The following is a 14,413-nucleotide window of genomic DNA, read 5'->3' on the forward strand; positions in this document are numbered from 1 at the left end:
AGTTAAGCAGGATTACTACGTAAACATGCGTATATAAAGCTGAACAGCATCGTTTCCAGGAAAATTGGCATTTGATCTGTCCTAGTCGGATCAAATATGAACACAAAGCCATCAAACTGGCTACCAATTGTGAGATATGGTTGGGTTCAACCCGCTGGATTTTCGGCAGGATTGTCTCTGTCGTAGTTTGGCAAAGGCATCGACCGCTCCCCATCTTCATGAAAAGCGGCGAATTTGGGACGAAGGTTAAAGACGCAATGCGATGAGGTATCTGAATACTTCCCTAGCTTATGAATGCCACTGGATGCAAATTCATTAATTAGCTTATCAAAAACTGGTGCAGCTAAATCGTAGGCAATGGAATGACCAGGCAGCCTTTGTCAGCTGGGAGCGTTGGTTGCAGGTTATCCACATTGGTTGGAGATAGCACCCAATCGAACGCTCGATATTGGTAGCCGAGTCGCCCATGTCGGACTTTCGACACTAAAGCTGTCGATAAATTCAAGCATGACAGCCTGGGCCTGTGCCTTTCTTGAGCACCAAGCAGCTCAAAGAAACTGCATCTAATCAGTTGCGTGCAACCGCCAGAAACTGTGACCAATATTACAGAAGACAGTGGTTGGCGGTGTGCTCGGCGCTGCCGGCGCACCAGGCCAGCCGGCCCACCTGGTCAGCCGGTCCGCTGACCGGCACCTCTGCGCCGCTGAAGGGATGCGAACCCCTCACTCCCCACCGCCGAGATCCCAGCGGGTGGCCGGTCAGCGGGACACCGGTAATTGCCGGGGGAGCTCCAAACGCGGCCAACCATCCATCAACCAGTGGAAGGTGAATAGAGGACTAACTCAATGCGTTTCGCGCACAAACTTCCGACAGGGAACACATCAGCCACTTCAAGTGACATGACAGTGAATCGGCTAATGTTAACGTGAACTAAGCTGGCCACGCGCAGCCCACGCGGATGAGGTCCATAGCAGCTGTCCTTATCTGTGCATGACATGGCAAAACCGAACCAGCGAGCACACGGCACGAAGATTATTAAACACATGGTCAAGATGCTAGCGTATTTTTGCAGCCAATTTGAACCCCAGTGGTGCCCAGACGACAGCCCGCCTGCATCCCATGCTAGCATGAGGTCGGCTTGTGCACCTGCGGCCCATTTGGATTCGAGTCTATGCCGCTTACTCTTGTTGCAAACTAGCGGGTGCACGATCAGAAAATATCGAACCATAGAGAACAAAGTACAAAAATTGATGCACTAGTGTAAAATATGATAGTGTATGAGCAGCCCGTCCGGATCCGACATGGAACTCAAAGACCAGCCCACCTGCCACCCATGGTGACATGAGCCCAACTTGTCCACATGCATCCCATGTGAGCCTCAACCCGTGCTGTTATCCTTTGTTATGTACTCGTTTCTACACGATGAGTAAAAATCCAACGTAAGAGCACAAAGTAACTACCCTAATGTATATGTGTCAAACACCAGCCCGTCCGCAACCTCTATGGAGGTGAGCCCAGCTAGCCCGTGTTCAGCCCATATTGACCCCACTCGAGGCAGCAGTCCCATGCTTTATAATAATGGTGCATGACATAGTAAAACCCATGCAATAAAACAATTGATATACACATCAATACTGTACGTGTGACAACTTCATTGCGCATGTAGCATATGGGCAGCCCATCCGGGCCCCAGATTCAGTCTAGATACCAGACCACCTGTAGTTCATGTACAGGTAGTTAATTGTTATTCGCCCTCGCCGTGAGTTATTCTTCTTGACGTGATTAATGCCGGCTGGACAGTACAAGGCACGATTACCTGTAGCCCATGCCTACATTTTCCCAGTTGCCCCACGTTTAGCCCATGTCGTCCCCACGTGGGAATGCTGGCTGGGGTCAAGCTCGCCGTTCTCGCACCTTTGCCGTCGCCGGTTTCTGTGTCATCTACCTGCAGGTGCCAACGGCCATCGAACTAGGCCAGCCCGGACGCCAAACCGTCCCGGATCTCGCATCTGGACGTCCCAGGTGGACTTGATGGACAGCTTGTGACGCACCTCACCACGCTCAACGTTTAGCCATTGCATCCAAGGTGGCATTGGGGCCCCGGCAAGCTCTGTGCAGTATGTGCCAGGCGTCCAGCTGTGGCTTCAGCAGACTCTTCGAAGATCCCAAGCCCCGAGTCCAAAGGTGGCCGCTGTGACCCCAGCAGACTCCTTACATAGTTCGCTGTAGGCGTTCCAAGATTGTATAGGACAAACACACAGTCCAATTCACGCGCCTCAAAACTCCGTTGCACCCCAGCCGATCCCTCTTACGTGGGTCAGTTCCTCCGCCATAAGGCGGACGGAGGCCTGCCACTCTGCTATTTGCCGGAAGCAGTGTGAGCAGAAGTCGCTACGTGTCATTCCTTTTCAGTCCCAACACGATGTGATTCTCAAATAGCTGGATACCGATGACGGGGCAGCCCAGCGGACACGGCTTTACGGTGGCCACTGGCCAATGTTCAAGTCAGGAGTACCCCAGGAGGCGACAAAGGCGCCGGGTCCGGCACAGCTGCAAAAGCCATGCAAGACAACTCACGCCTCACTTCGAGCTACCCACGTTTCCTCACTGCTGTCAGGAGAAGACTCTGCGAAGACTTTGGAGTTTGAAACGCATCGCAAACAACGTAAACATCAGGCGAGTGCAGAGGTATTTACAGCAGTTTACCGAACATCAGAGCGACGACGCCACCAGCACCGTGCGTGACGTGATGCGCGTGATGTGCACCGTGGGTGACGTGATGCGCGTGATGTGCACCGTGCGTGGCGTGTGTGCGTGATGTGGACCGTGCCTGGCGTGATGTGCGTGATGTGTACCGTGCGTGGCGTGATGTGCGTGATGTGCACCGTGCGTGGCGTGATGTGCGTGATGTGCACCGTGCGTGGCGTGATGTGCGTGATGTGCACCGTGCGTGGCGTGATGTGCGTGATGTGCACCGTGCGTGGCGTGATGTGCACCGTGCGTGGCGTGATGTGCGTGATGTGCACCGTGCGTGGCGTGATGTGCGTGATGTGCACCGTGCGTGGCGTGATGTGCGTGGTGTGCACCGTGCGTGGCGTGATGTGCGTGATGTGCACCGTGCGTGGCGTGATGTGCGTGATGTGCACCGTGCGTGGCGTGATGTGCGTGATGTGCACCGTGCGTGGCGTGATGTGCGTGATGTGCACCGTGCTTGGCGTAATGTGCGTGATGTGCACCGCGCGTGGCGTGATGCTTGCTGCGCCACGTCATCATGTAAACCTCGGTGGCGATATCGCGCGATCTACAGTGACACGATGCTGTAGTGTGATCTGAGATCACACTATTGATCTAGCACGCATGCAACTAGATCTAAGATCAGCGTGACAGAAGCGTACCGCACCAGCAGCGGGCGGCAGCGGCAGCGAAGAGCTCACACATGTCAGTGAGTAGCCTGCGCAGTCACCACATCCTTCCATAGCAAGGATGCAGCATTCAGTCGAGTGAGCAGGCAGCTGAGCCCTCAGCTCACCCGAAACCGCTCTATCGAGTTCGCTGTCGCTGGACAACTCTCGCTACCGCCGGCGCACCAGCCGCGACCAGTGGAGCTCAAAGTCCCGCCTGTGAGACGCCAAACATCGCTGGCAGCGCGGCAGAACAACATCCAGCGAACGAAGTACCGCCGGCGAGCCATGCTCGTAGTACCGCCTCTGAGAAGCGAAACATCGCCGGCAGCGCGGCAGACCAGCATCTAGCGAACGAGGTACCGCCGGCGAGCCATGCTAACCGTGCTAAAGGAATCAAATACGCCGGTCGTGCCACAGATGTCACGGCATACCTCACTTGCAAGCCATAAGAAACACTGACAGCAACACCGCATTCTTGTTTAACGCTTAAGTGGAGCTTTGAAACACTTAAACACTGCGCCCAACGTCACATTTTCGCTGCGATGTGGCACGGAGCCGGCCGCACGGCGGCGGCGGAGCCGGAAGGGTGTAGTGGTGCCGTCGCCCCGCACTGGACCGCTCGGCATCTCATCATGGGAAATCCCAGGATGAGACTCCCTGCGTCAATCCAGCAGCAGATTGGTGTGGCTATTACGGGTCGCCACAATTGCCGCCAAATTCTGTGTGCAGAGCGGATCTGTACCATGCTGTCCAAGGTGCGGAATGTCCAAACGTACAGAACGTGTGGTACAAAATGCGCAATCTACAGATTGCACAAAGTTCATAATGTCTGAAATACAAAATGTCTAAAATGGGAAACAACTTCGAAAATGACTCAGTGTGGAGATGTTCAATGCTGAAGTACACTGTTCGAGGTAAACAATATCCAAAGTACAGAATGTCCAATATACAGAAGATTTAAAGTTCATAGCGTCTTAAGTACACAATGTCCAAAATGAGAAACAATTTCTCAAGTGGCGCAGTGTGGAAGGACTCCTTATCTGGATGCGTAATGCACAGAGTGTCCGAAGTACAAAATGTTCAAATTGCAGAAGGTCCGAAGTATTGAATGTCCATGGTACGCATTGTCCAAGTTACAGAATTTCCAAAGGCCAAATGTTTCAAAATAGTTCATGGAGCGGCTGGCTGGATATGAATAATCGCCCTTATTGGCAGGCAACGTCATCCTGCCCAACGTCGGCCGCGCGGATACAGTCGACACCATTGCAAAGACCACGCGTGTGAGGCTGGTCGACCGGATTGCTAGCAAAGCAAAGCATCCATTTGCCATTCCACGACACGATGGAGACCTGTGGAAGTGCCGTGCCGAGCATTGGTCACTGGTGGTCAAAGTTGAGTCCAGTAAGGTGTCCCTGTATTTTGAGCTGCTTAAAGTAACGTTGATAGCAGGTGGAGTACGAAATGGAATTATATCCGCGTTGCACCTATAAATATAACTGTCGAAATCGACCTTGACGTTGAACAATTGTTGTCCCTGATCTTGACTTCTCCGCTGTCTGCACCTTACAGATATAAGTTTGGGAAATGTCACCAATATTTTCAGGCACCATACACCAGCATCGTAGCCACCGCCGGACGATTTCAGCAACAGCAGCTTAACATCGAAACTGGTTTGTGGCCGCCGGTAAATAAAGTTAAATGAAGTGAACATTACTCAATATAGTATTATAGAAACGCCCCACATCCAGCACGTGCGGAGAGCCGCCCAGACCGCGGGCGGTTATATTTGAAGGCATAGTTGACCGGTACCCAGTATTAGGCAAACAAATATTTTTTTTGGAAGGGCATCGATGTTCAAGACAATGCCCAAAGCCCTACTTCTACACGCACTTAAGATACAAAAATGCCTCTTATGTGACGTCCCAAGACGATGCGTGCGTGCTTGCATCTAGCAAATCTAACGGCTCGCCGCCGCAGTTTAAATATCCTCATGCCGTGCAGTGTTCAGCCGTTAAGTTGTTTGCGTTATAACTCGTGTTTGTTGCACAATGATTCATCTGTCAAGCGACGCACGCGACGCGATTAGTTAATTTGACATCGCGCCTACTTTGCGCGCCTACCTGTTGTGTTTTCCCCTTAACGGTGACCTTCGGTATGCATGCGGCAATGAGGTGTCCAGTGGACCGATCTAATATATTACGTTTCGATTATCCCACATGAACTGTTCCTGGACTAATGCTACCAGATACTTTATATCGTACATCAGGATGCTTTAATTTCCTTTTAAGCGTATTGACCCGCATATGTCAAAGTTGTACCTCCAGCGGAACACTAGGGTATCCTGGAGGGGTCGGCTGGAAGGAAATTTAAATGACTGCTAGCCATGCCACCGTAGGGTCGTGCAGATTGTTTGCAGTTATTTCGCTGTGCAATCGCACCGCGGTATTCATCGGTCTTAACAGTGCGCCATCAGTAAATACTGCCGGCTGTCGTGCGCCAGGCGTGTCTCGTTCGGCATTCTGGCGCAGGTGTGGCGTTTGTACCGGCGGTCACTCATCGTGTCCTCACAACACGTGCAGGTGCTGTTCATTGTCACCCGCGTGCTGCAAAGCTTCAGGTGCAGCGGGGACGACCCAGTGCTTCGAAAGACTTTCGTAACAAATCCCGTGCAACACAACTTCTGAGTCCCTCAGAACGAGTTGATTGGTGCATTTGTCAACGAAAAGTCAGAATCGCGAGCCTTGAGTGCCCACACGGCCGAACGCGGCTGTTATGCCCGGCCGTACCCAGCCGTACGCTTGTCCTGGTGAGCTCCACGGCCGCACCGGGTGCGGCTGTATACGACTGCACGGCCGGACCCGATCGTACCCGCTTACGCTGGTGCGCTACACGGACATACCCGGCCATACTCATTCACTCCGTGTGCTGCACGGCCATCGATGACCTGGTCATACCCGTACCGACCTGGTCGCCCTGGTAAACTTTCCGACCCCGGCCGTACCATCCAGTATCGACACGCCAGTACCTGCACCAGTCTCCTTGTCCCGGCTCAGCAGCATATGTGCCAGTACCGGCACCAACAAAGCCCAGCTCGTGCGGAAGGTGCACCAGAAGCAGGTGCCACCAGCTGCGCACCCGTCTCAACCCCCCGCCTCGCCCTGGCTACGCGCAGCATCCGTCGCCCGCGCAGTCAGCCGTGGCCAGCCACCAGAATATATCGATCTGACCATCCCTCTTCATCTCTTGTTCGGGTCTTTCCTGCCGAAGATGGATCCAATCTGGCCGCTTATAGCCACCCGGTGACCCTGCCCTCACCAGACAAACGGCATAGTGACCCAGCCGGCACGCTCGTCTCGCCCGCTTGACTTATACCGTCGACCGACATCAGCTCCGGCAGGCGCACACAGTGTCGCCACCCACCGATATCACACCATCGCCAACATTACCTCATTCAACCACCACATCACACTAAAAAACCATCACCGTCACAGTAAACCTTAGGCAAGCGCAGATGTTGTTACATCAGTTCATGCTATTTATAACACAACTTATCCCAACATTTACACACACACGCACCCACCCACCCCTGCCCCCCCATATATATATATATATATATATATATATATATATATATATATATATATATACACATATATATATATACACATATACATACACACACACACACCACACACATATATATATATATATATATATATATATATATATATATATATATATGCATATATTGTTATGCATATATTGTCAGAGCTTTCGGGAAACATGCCGCTAAAAATGAAGACTCAGTATTTCGTCAGGTATATGGTAACTTATATTGCCAGTACTTTGGGGTAAGTGACACTTAAACAGGAAAGGGAGATCATCATTAAATAAGTTTACACGTCGTATATATATATATATATATATATATATATATATATATATATATGTATATATGTATATATGCATATATGTATATATATATATATATATATATATATATATATATATATATATATATATATATATATGTATGTATGTATGCATTAATTGCAAATGTATAGCGTGTACACGCATGTGTTTGGCAAAAATCCCGTAAGCTTCCACTGAACCTTCAAAACGGTCACATTGCGAGGTGTTCTTTCGTGAACAATCCACTAAACCCGACATATTTGACGCATGCGCAAAGGACAGTGATGAAAAGCGCTTGCAAGTAATCCTCGGCCATGAGCTGCGCCGTAAATGGCTTGGGAGAATTGTAGGAGCAATGCCATGGTTTGTACCTTTTGGGAACTAAAGCGTGTGAGCTATGCGATAAAACGCTTAAAACGGTTTGAGGGTTTGGGATGGTTTAGTCGAATTTGAGAATGTAAGCCGCGTACCATGCCGTAAAATGATTCAGGATAGGTTTCTTGAAGAAAACATCGCCGTTTCCTTGTTTCCAACCAACTTTTAAGAATGTAAGCCGCGTACCATGCCGTAAAATGATTCAGGATAGGTTTCTTGAAGAAAATATCGCCGTTTCTTAGTTTCCAACTAACTTTTAGCATTCCAAAATTTGTCGCTATTTTGGGCGGATCCCAGTGCTCGCTTGCCTGGCTGCCCGATCGGTACAAGTAACAAGCGCAGGATAAGTTACAAAACACTTTAAATACAAATATTTGTGGTAGTAAAGCTTTCAAAATCGATTTATAAAAACACGTCTTCTTTATTTTTGTGTGAGGAAGATTCTTTAACACGATCTCGGGTGAGGGTGTGTGTGTGTCAAATTGAGCCTCCGAGGATTTGCAGTGGTTCCCGAACAGCGCGTCGTAGCTGCGCCAAAGTTTGCACATCTGTTGCCAATTAAAATCCAATTGTGTAGTATAAAAGGTGGGATACACCTTGTAAGGTCGCTTGCCTACAGCAGGTCAAAATCATGCCATGGATTCATTTAAGTCAATTTCTAGGGAATCGTTCAATCAGATGGAACAACGGAGTGTTAGACTAACCTGTTTTAACTAAACTAAACTAAAACTACTAACTAACTAAAAAGACTAACCTGTTTTATCACATTATGACTTGCTGCGTGGGGTACTTCCTGGTGTTCATTTCGAGTTTATTGACAGCTGGAACCGCACTGCACATCTTCCATGGACTTATCATGTGTCCGAATAGGTCACCGGTCTCAAATGACCCGGTTCAACAATTCATTTTTAGGAACTTGCTGCCTACCGTAATCTTTGTCGCTTATTCATACACAGAACTCAAAGCAGTCTTCTACGATTTTGGTCGCCATGACCTTCGAAAGGTCAAACAAGATCACTGACCTTAATGAGCATTTGAACTTTCGCTTAGAGCAGGTATCTAGGTTCTGGAGACACTTTGGAGACCAGGTTGAAATCTGGCCTTGTTTGACCTTATTTGACCCAAAAGTCATGACCTAAGAACCTCAAACGCTCACCTTGGTGAGTTCATACACAGGACATCACGCCCTAAAAATCTTGTGTCTCTAGCTCCTTTAGTTCCCGAAATCTCACGAGGTCAAAGTGACCTCCAACCGAGCGAAGCGTATAAAACCGGCCGACCGGGCGTGTGTTCACTCCTCACGCATAGTTGTGGTAGCATTAACAAAGCACGCAGCGGGCCGACTACCGTCCGCGTTTTTCCATACCGACTTATGCAAACGTTTGCTTTTGCGAGAGGTAGGCCGAGAGCGAGAAGGTAACGCGCCGCTGTAATTTGAGGTAGCCTACCCAGGCCTGAGCAGCCAGGTCGCGTCCTCTGCGGTGGTCGGGACGTGTTCGCGTGGCGCACAGGCCAGGGGAGGGCCGGGAGGACACCTGAAGTGCGCCGGCCAGCACTCGGCGATGGCGGGATGAGATCTGGCTGGGATGCTGGCCGCTGCAGCACTGTGTGTGGCTGCTAATACCGCCGTGGGCTTTGCGGTGGCATTCATTCATTCATTCGCCCATGCAGTAGTTCATTGTCATTCCATTTTGGCTCAAAGTGCAAATGAGTGGAGAATGTTAAGAAAGCGTGTGTAGAAAAATAATTGGAAGAAGTAGGAAAGTGAAGCAAAAGACAGGTGAAAGCCATTTTAATGCAAGGTAGCATTCTCTCTCTCTCTCTCTCTCTCTATCGCTATACCGCATCTCTCTCTCTCTCTCTCTCTCTCTCTCTCTCTACTCTCTCTCTCTCTCTCTCTCTCTCTCTCTCTCTCTCTTCTCTCTCTCTCTCTCTCTCTCTCTCTCTCTCACAGGTGCTATAGCACGTTGGAATTCATGTTCGTTAAACATTTATTCGATTACTTTTGCTTGATTGCATTGCCTGTGACAACGTCAAGCAACTAACACTTTGGCAGTCAAGTTCCTTAGAGACAGAATGCGCGTAAAATGCTTGAAACATTATACATCAGTCTTCAGTTTCATCCACCCGCAACTTTGTCGAAGCATCATGACAGCAACTCTGTCGCACACTTGCTTATATGTTTTGACATATGCATCGACGTTGTTCCGATGGCATGTAGCCACTTTCGAGAACAATGTGGTGTAGAGTTCCAATCATGTACCAGGGAGCCGGCAGCCACAGGGAGGCGGCAGGTGGTGCATGCCCCCCCACCCCCCACCCCCACCTACCCCTGGATTTGTTTACTTCACAATGAATGGCTTCCGACAACAAGTCAAAAACCGGCGTGATGCGTACTCACCAAGCTACGCCCCCACCTTGAAAAATCCTGACTGCATCCCTGATGTCTAAACGCACCGCATTCCATTCCAAATCCGGTAATCATTGGCATACCCTATCCACAGCGACTCGCACCAGCTAAGGTGCAAACAGCCGCCGGCGACCATAACTGGAAAACGGTATTGAACGTTCGCGCTTAAGTGACGCCCCACCCCGCAATCAATCGCGCGAAGAACTGGCGAGTAAGCTGAATGTAAAACCATCGAAACGTCCAATATTGTAGCGTTCAAAGTTCATATCACCCAGGGTCGCAACATCCAGCGTTCATAACATCAAACATGCGTGCAATTCCGTGCCCATTAAGGGCCTTCATGGCATCCAAGTGCACAAAGTCCAAAGTCGTAACATCCAATGTTCATATTTAACAGCCAAACATCCAACATCGTAGCATCCACATGCAGCAATTAAGACTTAAGCTTTTCTTTTATTCTTGCCACCAGATGCCACTACTGTGGCACATTTCTTTCGACTCCTGTCGCTAGATGGCCCAACAATGGCATATCTCCCTTTTTCATCAACGGATGGCACAGTCAACCCAGCGTTGAACCCATGATCACGTGACAAGCTCAGTGGAACATGGCTTCTGCGAATTAACTGGAGTGACTGGCAGCTATGTCCTCCCTGGCGCGACCGCGCCCCAGGGCCCGCCGGCGAACTGAGCAGCCACTCCGGGAGGCGCCGCGACCGGAGGCTGGCGGCCGGCGCGAAGTCGGCCGGCGCCACTGCACCCACGAGGCAGGCGGACTTTCCCGCCACCCACGCGCCGGCCCTGGCTTTATGCAGAGGCTGGGTGGTGTGACGGGCAGGGCTAGCGGCGACGTCGAGGGCTTCATGTCGAAGAGCAAGTAGCTCATCTTCAAACGTTTCGGTGTGTAAGAGAGGCGGTGCGGTGGCAGTAGGGCGTCCCGCCGGCACCGTCTGAGGTGCGGCGGGTGCGACGGCTGACGGCTGACGACCGACGGGCATCGTCTCGCCCGACTTTCTGCGAACCAGCGGGTTAGAAAACTTTGAAAAGTTACTTTGAAAACTTCACCACATATGTCACTGCATTAAAAAGGAGTACCTGGCAGCTGGCGGTCCTTCATTCAGTCCCAGCATAGGTTGCGTGCCACGAGGGAGTCTACGCTCCACCGGCAGCAATTTATGCATAACGCGACGTCACGCCCATCACGCTCCCTGCATGGAAATTATCAAGCTAAAGTCCGGCGATAGGGCTTGATGACCCCGACTCAACCCGGAACCATTGGCTCTAAACAGCCATTGACGCCAGTTGCTGCCGCGTACCTTTGTGTGAGTGAGTGGCAGAACATTGTATTGCGTTGTGCTGAACAGAATCGGGTCATTCCTCAACTATTGGGTTATTCTCATGCCCTCGTCAACTTACATGGTCTCAGCACAGATCGCATGTGACTCAAAACACTAGGCCACCCTACCATCCATCCCAAACTCTAACACCGCATGCGATACACACGTACCGAGAAGAGGTCGAGGTTGTCGAATCATGTCGCGAATCTCAGCTTTGAACTGACTCTTTGAAGTGTAGGATAGGCCTTGAGTAAAGGCCTGTTCGCTGTACTGCTGGGTCGCACGATACGTCTGGGGTCTCTTTTCATGGCTGTTCTTCACACGAGGCAGGCTCAGGTGGTGTGACTGCCTTGTATTTCGAACCACACGCTACGATTGTGCATTAGCGCAAAGAGGAGCGCGCCTGGCTCTCCAGCGACGAAATCGCTGTGCAGCCAGCAGAAATCAAAGTATGAAATAAACTCATGTGCGGACAGCCGGCCTCATTATTGATCACATCCGATATGTGATCATATTTTTTTCGACCTGAGATTACCCTGGCAGTGAAGTTGAAGTTGTTTTGCGGTTTGAGATGTTCGGACGAGTTGCCCTACCATACACTTGGACACATATACATCTACATAATACATGTAACGCGCATGGGACAGAACCAGGACATCGATGATCCTAGGTAACACGATTGAAGGATTGTGCATGCTAAGCATCCAGCATGCCTGTGAAAAAATACAACGCGTTTGTTCGCCACGTTATCTACGTGACGGCTGTATGACAGATACGGGCCCATCACCATTCCTAGATTTCGCACAGTTTCAGAACACTGCACACACAGAACACTTAAGCAATAACATTTTAGACGGATGATCTCGGAGTTGGCTAAGCTGGCGACGGTCGCGAAACAAGAGCATCTCGGGGGGGGGGGGAGGAGGAAGGGGAAGGAGGGGGGAAGTTGACTTCCCCTAACCTACAATGCGACTCCAACCCTCAAACCAGGCTGCAACAACCGCCTCAAACCACCTGACACTCAAACCCAGCCTGCAACGGATGTGTGTATTGGAAGGCGGGAGGTCTAACCAAATGAGCTATCCGAACGGACCAACCTTCTGTTGGCACAGGACTGGGTCACGCTTCGCGTGGGTCGCTGGAGTTCGCCGGAGTTTGCTTGCGTTTGCGGCAATTGTGGAGTACCCCGAGGTGTTCTTGCGGAACGACGCGAGTCGTGAGCACTGCCCGAGCAAGACGCGCAAGCGGAAAAAGTAGGCCGCATCGTTGCTAAGAGGCTATGCACACTGCAAGCGCTGCACGACGTATTGATATAGACAGGGTCGAGCAAATCTACGCTCTTCATCACATTGCCTTCCAATAAGCTCGTGCATTCCACTCTGGCTATACGTTCAATCGCTGATACCAGTATGTTGTCGGACAAATGAACAAGAGAAAATATAATGCAGATTAGGCGAGATACGTTCATATTACTTGCGACGATGGATGCCCTTATGAAATTATGCCAGCACGTGGGATTTGCTAGGCTCTAAGTTGAATGAAATGCGCGTCGTCTGGAATATTCCGTTTTTTTGTGTCACGTTGCTGGAACGACGTAGGAAATTTCGTATGGGTTTTGTTGGCTTGTACGACGAGCATTAATGCTGATTTCACATCACAGACTTCGATCGGAAATATATAACCATGCTTAGTGATAAAACAGTGGGTTGAAATACTTAGGCGTAATATTTGGAATTATGCAGGGATTTCCATTTGATGCGAATGTGGTAGTCATGCATTGGGACGATGCCATACTGCGCTGCGCGATGGCCAAAGCAGACAATCGTAAATGGTATGGGCTATCGATGACACAGTCCTCAGAACAGCCATTCGCGGGCGAGGTCATTCGCCGGGCAATTATCTTTAGGATATTTTACGACCAAATGCGTCATGGTACGTCAACAGCAAAGCAAGTAGCATGCAATCGGTCATCGCCACCGGCCTTTCGAGATTGGCTTGCCACACTCGGGCCGGCCCTCAGCGCATCAGACGCGCTGAAGGCGGAAGGGGCTGCTGCAGCCGGCTGGTCCAGCTCCACGCCGGCGGTTAGAGGTGGCCGACATCGCGTTGCAGACTGCAGAGGGTCAGTAGATGTGGAATAATGGCCAAGCAGTCTATTGCCGCTGGGCGCCATTACTAAACAAGTTTTCCCGGCACAAACAAGGCCGCAGTCGACTCCGGTCCTACAGCGCCGGGAGGCAGACCAACCGCCCGAACGCCGAACATCGTCGGATAATGTCGAACGTCGTCGGATAACGCTGAACGCGGCCCGAAGAACACCGGGCGCCGTCGGATAACGCCGGACGTCGTCTGGATAACGCCGGACGCCGTCGAATAATGTCGAACGTCGTCGGATAACGCTGGACGCGGCCGAATAACGCCAGACGCCGTCGGATAACGCCGGACGTCGTCGGATAACGTCAGACGCCGTCGAATAACGCCGGACATCGTCGGATAACATCGGACGCCGCCGAATAACGCCGGACGTCGTCGGATGACATCGGACGCCGTCGAATAACGCCGGACGGCGGTATTTTTCCTCATTAAGGCTGGTAGCGGGCATGTTCAAAAGTACTTGGATTGTAGCATGCCTTGCTTCCATGCTGTACATTTTTATATTATCATTCATTCAATTGGTTTGCTATACTTTACTCTATTAATCTTTTTGAGGAACGGATAAGCGCCCTCAGGCGAACGTGGGTGAATCATATAAATGCTAACTTTTAATCCGTTCTCAATCTATGCTGGTGTTGAGTGCATGCGCCCGTCAATATATACTAAGTGTTTTATGGGGTAATTTCTCCAAAACCATCTTAAATCCGCACACAGCTGTGAAATTGTGTATCATTCAGTTGAATTAGTGTGGGCAAAATTAGTTGGCATGTAATGACCTCTCGTGCCTTTATTTGCCAAACTGTATAGCATATGGGTGACATCAG

Source organism: Pollicipes pollicipes, unplaced genomic scaffold (assembly GCF_011947565.3).
Source record: "Pollicipes pollicipes isolate AB1234 unplaced genomic scaffold, Ppol_2.1 Scaffold_2555;HRSCAF=2994_pilon_pilon_pilon, whole genome shotgun sequence".
Lineage (NCBI taxonomy): Eukaryota > Metazoa > Arthropoda > Thecostraca > Pollicipedomorpha > Pollicipedidae > Pollicipes > Pollicipes pollicipes.